The 8,927-nt window shown below is 41.6% G+C and overlaps 1 long non-coding RNA gene across 1 annotated transcript in view; it reads right to left on the reverse strand.

Annotated features, from left to right (window-relative positions):
• The window catches only part of LOC147917804 (uncharacterized), a 49,051-nt gene extending 40,577 nt beyond the window's left edge, over window positions 1–8,474 (reverse strand). Inside the window, exon 1 of the long non-coding RNA XR_015548867.1 lies at window positions 8,330–8,474. This is a non-coding gene — a long non-coding RNA (uncharacterized LOC147917804). The remainder of the gene's footprint in view (window positions 1–8,329) is intronic.
• Between the last annotated feature and the right edge of the window lie 453 nt (window positions 8,475–8,927).

Below are 8,927 nucleotides of genomic sequence, written 5' to 3' on the forward strand. Positions count from 1 at the left end.
GAACCTTTTTCACTACTCTGGAGAAATACTGGCCCTTGAACCTAATCACCTCCAACTCTGCCCTCCCTTATCTTACTTCATGAGGAACGCTGCTCTCCTAACTCTCAGTCAAGCAGATATGGTACATGTGTGTTTACCCTCGCCACATCTTCAGGAAACCACATTAATGCTCAGAACACTCTTTACAGTTTTGGTAAAACAAATCTTATCCTAGTACATATGCCAACTGTCTTAAAAATCAGTTTTGAAGATCTCTGTCACAGAGATAGGTTATAAATATTGGAGCCTAACGATAATTACCACAATAAAGAGAAGCTACACATATAAAAGTAAAATAACCCTCAACAGTGATCCCCCTGGAAATACATGTAAGCAGGCAGGACATACCCCTCTTCTTGAAAAGAAAGTAAAATTTAATACGGAAGAGGAACATGAAGAAACTTGGAGAATGTCATCTGAGGACGTAAAGCTCTGAATTAATGTATTGCTGTAGGCAAAATAGAAGGAAAAGAAATAGTTTTTCTCAATGAAGAAGGACTAAGAGGAGGAGGAGGAAGGAAGGAGGAAGGGAGAGAGGAAGGAAGGAAGGAAGGAAAGAAATCCATTAAATCTAACAGCTTAAACATATTGATTAAATTAACTCCACCTAAGTTAAGTGAAAGGGGAGCTATATTGTAAGAATACTGAAGTAGTTCAAAAAACTGAAGGAAGAGATTAAAAGCCCCAGGAATACCAGCAACTAGAAGAAACAGAGAGAGTCAGGGCCCCTGCTCTATAGGGAGCTATCAGGAGAGCCACTGTAATTTCTGTAATTTCTGTCCAAGTTTCAGAATCACAGGAGAGAAGATCTGACTGGCCCAGCTTGGATCAGGTGTAAAAACCATCCGGATCAATAGCCATAGGTAGGGAGGCGGCGGGAGAGCAGGCAGGTATCAAAGGCATGACCAGTCGAAAAAATATATAAACATTTTGTGCACCCGTACGGTGCATCAGAAGCATTTTGAGGAGCTAAAGAGAAAGTGGAACAAGCAGAGGGAATTTCTGCCCTCAGGAAGCTCAGGGGATCTGTATGGGCAAGGCTGCCACCCAGTTAGTGTCTATTACACTAAGCCAAGACACAGTGCTTCGGAGGCTGAAACAGGAAATCTGCAAACTACCAGGAAGCTGTAGACTTGTTTCTGGAGGAATTGTTTTGAGATAAGGTTCTGAGTTAAAACCCCCAAACCACATACCAGCCTATGAAGGGTTTTGGTCTTAAGGAGAAGAGGGAAGAAGGGAGGCAGAGAGAAATTGAGAGAGAGAAAGAGAATCCTTATCCAGTCTAGGGAAGATCAACTCTAAGCAATGTTAGATAACAATTAGGATTAATGGAAAAAATCCAAATTGTACCCACATTTATGATAATGACCTAGCATAGTGCCTGGTACAGTGGACGCTTCTTAAATATTAGTTGAACATGAATTTACATTTTATTTATTGATAGGCCACAAAATATAGGCGTAGTAGCAAATGTCCAGTCTTTATAGACAGCCTGAACCCTGGTATGTCATTGCTATGTGACCCCAGACAAAGAAGTTAAACACCTTTAAGTGAAGGCCACTCAAGTTATATTGAAAGAGTATTGTGAGGATTAAATAAAATAGTGGATGTCAAGTCATGCAGTAAGTGCTCAGTAAATGTTGATTTCCTCTCTTTTCTTCTCTTTATCTTCTTATTAAATTCATGTTCTTAACATTTAGGGTTTGGTTTTATTAGCAAGTTCCATTTTTTTTAAACTAAATTTTTGAAAGATATTCTTATAAATATAATGGCTAGAACAGAAAACCCAGGTCTCAGATAAACCGTGTTCCTTGTGGTTTAAACAATGAGACTGTTTATTCAAGGCTGCAGCTACCACCACCTGGTGGCAGCATACAGTATAATATTTTGGAGTTGAATTAGAAATCCTAAACTTTCCTTGGAGTCTCATATATTACAAATACTTAGAAGGGTTTAGACAACAAACTTTTTACAGCATATTTTCCTAACCAATATGTAGTAACACTTTGGCATGTTATGAAGATGCCTGAAGCAGTAATCTTGGTTTTCTAGGTTCACTGGTGTCTATCTTTAATGCCATCAGCTCCAATACCACGATCCCTCAAGACTCTTGTTGCAGCCCGAATTCAAAAGCTTAGGAGTTCCCAGGAGCGTCAAAAATAAAGCAGGTCATGACACCAAATGGAGAAGAAAAAAATAGATAAATTGCACATTATCAAAATTGAAAACACGTGCTTTGATGGACACTATCAAGAAAGAGAAAAGAACGGGAGAAAATTTTTGCAAATAACACAACTGATAAGAGATGTGTACTTAGAACATATAAAAGGCCCCTACAACAATAATAAAAAGACAAAAAATACAATTCAAAAATGGGAAAAAGATGTGAGTAGATATTCCTCTAAAGAAGATATACAAAAGGCCAAAAAAAAGGTGCTCTGCATCGGCCGTCAGGGAAATGGAAATCAAAACCATAACGTGATACCACTTTACGCATACTAGGATGGCTAGAATCAAAACGTCAGTTAATAACAAGTGTTGGCGAAGATGTGGAGAAATTGGAGCCCTCATACACGCGTAATGGAAATGGAAAATGGTGCAGCTGCTGTGGAAAACAGTCTAGTAGTTTGTCAAAAGGTTAAGCCTAGAGTTAGCATCTGACGCCAGCAATTGCTTTCCTGGATAGATATCTAAGAGGAGTGAACACACGCCCACACAAAAACTTGTACATGAACGTTCATAGGAGCATTATTCATAATAGCCAAAAAACGGAAACAACCCCAAATACCCATCAAAGTGATCCTCACAATGGAACGTTATCCAGCAATGAAAAGAATGAAGTACCAATAGAGGCAACGACATGGCCGAACTTCGAAAACATCATGCAAAGTGAAAGAGGCCGGTCACAAAGCCACATATTAGGTGATTCCGTTTACATACAATATTCAGAAATCCATAGAAACAGAAAACAGATTCGTGTTTGCCTCGGGCTGGAGGGGGATGATGGGGTTGGGAGGTAATTGCTAAGGGAGGCAGGGTTTCTTTTTGAGGTGATAAAATGTTCTAAAATGGATTGTGGTGATGGTTGTACAACTCTGTGAATATATAAAAAGCCATTGAATGCTGCACTTCAACTAGGTGAAATGTATGGTATTTTAATGATATCTCAATAAAGCTGCTAGAAAAACAAAAACCAAAGCATGTCTGAAATGGTGTGGAATAACAGTCCCCCGCCTCTCCTCCGTGCAAACAAAAACTTCTTCATGTTCTAGCAAAAAGTTTCAGAACTACAAATTTCGGCCCAACGTTGGAAGCTAATCTTTTATAGAAACGAAAATCTTTTTCATAAACTAACTTGGAGCTTTGGAAACTTTTTTTGCCCTATTTAGTTTTCCCCTAAAAGAGTAGTTCCTTCTTCTGGTTTTAGCCGTGCTCATCAAAATGGGAAAATAATAGACTGTCACATTTAACTGTAACAAGATTCTCTTTAGATATCCATCACAGAGTTAATCTCACTGTCAGGAGTCATTTATGTTGGTATTATGTTACTCCTCTAATGACCTGAGTTATACCAGCCCTCCATAACACACACACACACAAACACACATACACACACACACATATATGAGCATACTCACATGTGTGCATGCACACACACCTCTCCTACATTAGGCTGTGACATGGATCGGTTTGGGGAACCTCATCTGCAGTATCAAGGCAGGCCCCGGCTAGGCTGACACATGCAACTGTTTAGTTTGGGGTTCTTATTATATTCCCATTTATAGCTCATTGAAACAAATTGCAGAATCTAAGCACGGTAAAGCACTTTACAAGCAGCTTCGTCTTACATAGGCCTTCAACGCGAATGAAACCAGCCCAATCTTTCATTCCTATCTGATTCTGCTATAGTCATAGAGATGCCGTGCAAAGGATAAAAGAGCCATTTTTCATGACCTTCCTCATTTCTCTGAACAAAGCCCAGTGTCAAAATCTTTGAAAAGCCCATATTATGGTAAAGAACAAGATTCAAAAAAATGTTTGGAAGCATTCATGGTACAGAAAAATAATTTCCTCTCTCTCTCCCATCCCCAAATAAAAAACAGCCTTAGGATGCGTTAGATGGAAATGTTTAAATATTGAACCAGTGCCAAAAAGTGATTTGTAAGCCTCAATAAATTTCATGAAATTTAAAAATGATATTATTATCCCATCTGACAGAGTGTCTTTCAGGACTTGAAGCTGTGTGGCCCAGATTAGGGGCCTTCTAATGAAAAATAAACGTGTAGCACATTTGCCTTACAAATATAGTGACATATATAATACTCAAAAGACACATATTCAGTGAGATCCATTTGCAATTGCTAGTTACTAGTATCAATTTTGCCTCCTACGCAGAGCAACGGAGTCTTTTCCTTGAGTATTAGATGCTGATACTTACAACGTAAAGCTTTATTCCAGAAAGAAAAAAAAAGGCATGCATATAGGAAAAGCAACATAGTGCCTATTCATACTCAATGAAATATCCAAATTTGATATTTTAGAAAGATGGACAACTGATATTCACTCAGTATAATTCACTCAGAAACTCACATAGCATTTCTATACTGTAGATGTAACATAACGTTAGCTGCACGGCGAGCCTTCATTTCTATAGTCTCAGTTCTATTCATTCCATTCCTTAGTGTGAAATATATTCCCTAAAGCCAGTAACATAGGAGAAAAGGGCCTTTTTTATTCTAGTCTTCTGTTTTCATCTCTTTACCAGAAACACTTTATGCAAATAGCATCTCCTCTTTTGCCACCTCCCGCTGTGCTACAAATCGCAGGAGAGGAGGCGAAGGAAGCCAGTGAGAGGTGGTTAGGAGAGGGGGCGGGGCGGAGAGGGGACAGCGTTCATTCTCAGCTGCTCTGAGCTCTGAGCAGGCACAAGATTGATGGCACTCCCTGGGTGTACGGGAAGATCTCCTCCTTGTGAAAGACTGCTCATGAGGCCTGATAGACTTGTCATCTCTTAATAAACATCACGGATATGTCGGGAGGAGAAAGCCAGATCCTGAGCAGGGCGCACCCCAGCAGAGTGCTTGCCTCTCTGGATGATTTACTCAGCGCGTCCTGCTGATGGTACTTGGAGGGATGGGCCTTATTCCCCACCTCAGAAATCCCCTGGAAGGCCTCATTCCCTCCCAGGACACAGAGAGGCACATTTGGGATTCAGCACCTCTATCTTTTGGGACCTTCCTAATTTCCCAGGTCTCCTTGAATCTGCATTCAATGGAATCTTGAAAAAAGGAGAGGCCCAGAGGATGCAGACTTCTCCTCCCCAGAAATGCAGGACCCTCCACATACTACCATTTTTCTTAGTTCCCCGGGGAGCTTCTGCTCTGTGTTTTCAGAGTCATAGAAACAGAGATTCTAATCAACTTTCATAAACTCACACGGAGGCAGGAGCAACCCCAGCAGAGAGTCTGTCCTGGTTCCACAAAGTTCTTCATCTCTGCCTCCTCTCTTCCCATCTCTTCTCTCTCTACCCAATCATAAATCATTCCTGGAATCAACCTGCTCCACAAATACGTCCCTGATTAACTCAAGAGACAATCTTTGTTGCCCTTTACTCTATGCAGTCCACGGAGGGAATTCTCAGAGTTTCTTCTCCACTAGACTCCCTGGGGAGCTCCTCTCTGTTTCCCAGTCCAGGTCCCAGCTAGGAGCTGGCACCAAGTCCATGTGTCGCTGACTTTTGATACCGAATGGATGTATACGTGGGTGAATTCCATGTTCATCCTTTTCCCTCCTCAACTTGAAGCCAAACTTATTTTTGGCTTATAAATAAACTTGTAATCATTTTAATGTTCATTTTGGATTTCATGTTGGTGTTTAATTCTACTTCCCAATGAGTGACTAGCACATTTGCTTTCTTGTATCCACATTAGAACCCCCCGGAGGTCAGGGATGCTGTGCTGTCTCTGGGCAAGCTTGGGGCCTCTTTGGAGGAAGTAAAATCTTTCCTGATGGATGTTGCCAGTGATGGTGATGAAGGCACTCACTGACACCTTCTCCAGTCCTGCAGACGTTTTTCCTTGTGTTGAACCAGCCACACGGGCAGCTCATGCAGCACAAGACAGGATCTGGCCATAGGAACAGCAGAAAAACCCAAAGACACAAATGGAGCCACAGCCTGGCGGTTGTAGTAGGGCCCTGGGGCCCCACCTTCGGTATCTGAAGCTGTAGTCTCCATGCTCCATTTCCCCCACAGGAAATTGCTCTTTTGATATTTTGAAGCCTTTTATGTGTAACGTGTGTGTGGCCAAATAACGAGCTTACATTTTCATCTTGAAATAATTGCGATTAATAAATTACGATGGAGCTCCAACACAAGCTTCCTTCCCAGGGGAACCACGTTATGTTTATATTCCTAGAAGTCAGCCACGGCCTGAACTCAAAAAGTTCAGCCTCCACTGGAATTCAAGGAGGTTATAAAGTTGTGTGTTGGGGGTGGGCAATGTGGAAGGGGGTGCAGTTTAATTTGGAATACTCGTCTGGAATCCTCTTTCGTTCTCTGTAGCAGGTCTGCACCTGTTACTACTCCGCTTATCCTCAGACCCAGCACCAGACAGCTTCGCTCCTCTCCTTAGTCCCTACCTCTCCAGGAAACAGCACAGCAGGAAGCCTAGACCAGCTATTCACTCTGCAGTCCCCTTATTGGGCTAATTGGCAAACTGGGAAAGCAGCTATTCTGTGATGATGTGGATGGAGTTAGCTGCTTAGCTTTGTCAGAGAACCTTTCTCTAAGGTTGTTCCAAAAGTGTCAATTAATTTATGGAAATACTAGAATTCACTATATAAAAGCCCTTAACCTCAACCTAGGCAGGACAGCAAAGACGTCAGAAGCCCCTGCTCCTGAGTGATACTGGCTTTGCTTTGATTCCAGCCTCTGACACTTTAACTGTCTGGCTTCGCCAATTTTTATAACTCCCCCCACATAACTGTTTTCTCATCTGTAAAGTAGAGACCATCCATGGATAACATCTTACATACAACCATCACTCAAAAATCATAGCAATTATTGTTATCATACCTATCATTACTACCAGGATTATTTGAAATCCCCTATATTAATTTGCCATTTATTGATCATGTGCTACATGCTAGGTGTGGTCAGAGATGAGTGAAAACACGGATCCTGAAATAAATGCACTTTATCTCCCATCAACCTAAGTGGGAAAATATTCATAGAAACAAGCAAGTCCTAGACTATATCAGGTTGGGGATAAAAATAAGAACATAATCATAATAACAAAAGCACTTCATTTGGCTTTGCCTCTGTCACTTCTTTCCCAGTTAAATCTTGGGGTTCTTGAGTGGTTTCTTGAGGGCTCATGAAACAGTTCTCTCAGCTAACAAGAGATGTTCCCCATCTTCTTTTTGCTTCAGTTTACCCCATTGCTGTCTCCTTTTGCTGCCATCCTCAATAAAACAAGGAAGGCAAACTTTTCATCTGTCTTTGGATGGCCCTATGCACATGTTTTTTGGGGATAGAGTATTTTTTAAATATTGGCTTAATCCTTTAGGCCAGCTTGCCCTCTCTAGTTTGATGAACCCCATCACTATGAATTAATTGTCTCACATCTGTCATTTCACATTTCTCACACATTTCTGTTGCTTGCCAGGACCTTAAAAGGTTTTTTGCAAATACCCCTTCTTGTAAATTTGCTGACTCAAAAAGCTAGTGATACACCTCGAGGGCATCGAAAGTGCGGCCCAACCTGGAGGCCCCCCCCAGCATGATGCTTTCTCCTGCTGCTTCTCCATTCTCGCTCTCCTTGGCACACAGGGGGTCCTTCATCGAATAAATTAATGAGTGAATGCTCAGTCTGATGTGTCTATTTCACATTCCTACCTACTCTACCCACAGCTCCAAGAGGAGGAGTTACTTTATGTTACATCTTATGATGTAGGCTACACAACAGGGCAGCCCTGTGTTATGAGCACATCAGGGAAATCTTCTGAAACAGCGCTTTCTTTTTACTTTCTCTTTATTTATTGCTGGTCCCTCTCCCAGGCAAGTTTTAGAAGAGTTGGAGAAAACAATAAGGGAACGTTCTATTGTTCTCAAAACAACGTGGGTGTATGTGCACATTTGCGTTTTCACTTCCTCCTTATTCCAGGTAGAAAGACACTGGGTTCTCAGAGAACTCTGTCAGTCAGCGATACAAGACATTTAGCTGCAAGTAACAGAAAAATCCCTCAGAGAGTGGCTCACACAAACAAAGGATTTAGCTGCTGCACATACCACGTAGTTCAGGTGTAGGCAGTCTAAAGCCGGATAGTGGTTCAATGACCCCGGGCCCCGCCTATCTTCAGGCTCCGCCAGCCTTACTGCGAGGTTTCATCTTCACAGTCGCAAGATGGCAGCCGCACTTCCAAGCATCACGTCACACTCTAGACCAAGAGAAGAGGAAAAGAGCAGAAAGAGGTGGGAATCACCTTGTCCTTTTTAAACGCCTTCCCAGAAACCCCATCCAGTGACTGCCACTTAACATCTCACTGAACAGAACAGAGTCACGTGTTCATCTTCATTTTCAAGGAATTCTGAAGAGGAATCCTTTTTAACCAGGCTTACTACCTCCCCAAGTAAAATCGGAGTTTTGTCACCGAAGGAGAGACTGGATATTGGATTGGTAATTAGTGATGTCTGCCAAAAGAACAGTGTTTGATGTAGCTAAAAATGTCATCAAAGACAAAAGAAAATTTCAAGGTCTAATTTCTAAGAAGAACCCTTGTTTTAGACAGATGGCACTCTCCAAAAGCATAACAAGATGTTAAAGCAGGACTTTTTTTCATCTGTGGCCCCTAAAGCCAAGTGCGAAATGATAGGTGTCAAGTACACA

The sequence above is a fragment of the Ceratotherium simum genome, chromosome 2 (genome assembly GCF_057802395.1).
Source record: "Ceratotherium simum simum isolate JZ-2026a chromosome 2, ASM5780239v1, whole genome shotgun sequence".
In the NCBI taxonomy this organism is placed as follows: domain Eukaryota; kingdom Metazoa; phylum Chordata; class Mammalia; order Perissodactyla; family Rhinocerotidae; genus Ceratotherium; species Ceratotherium simum.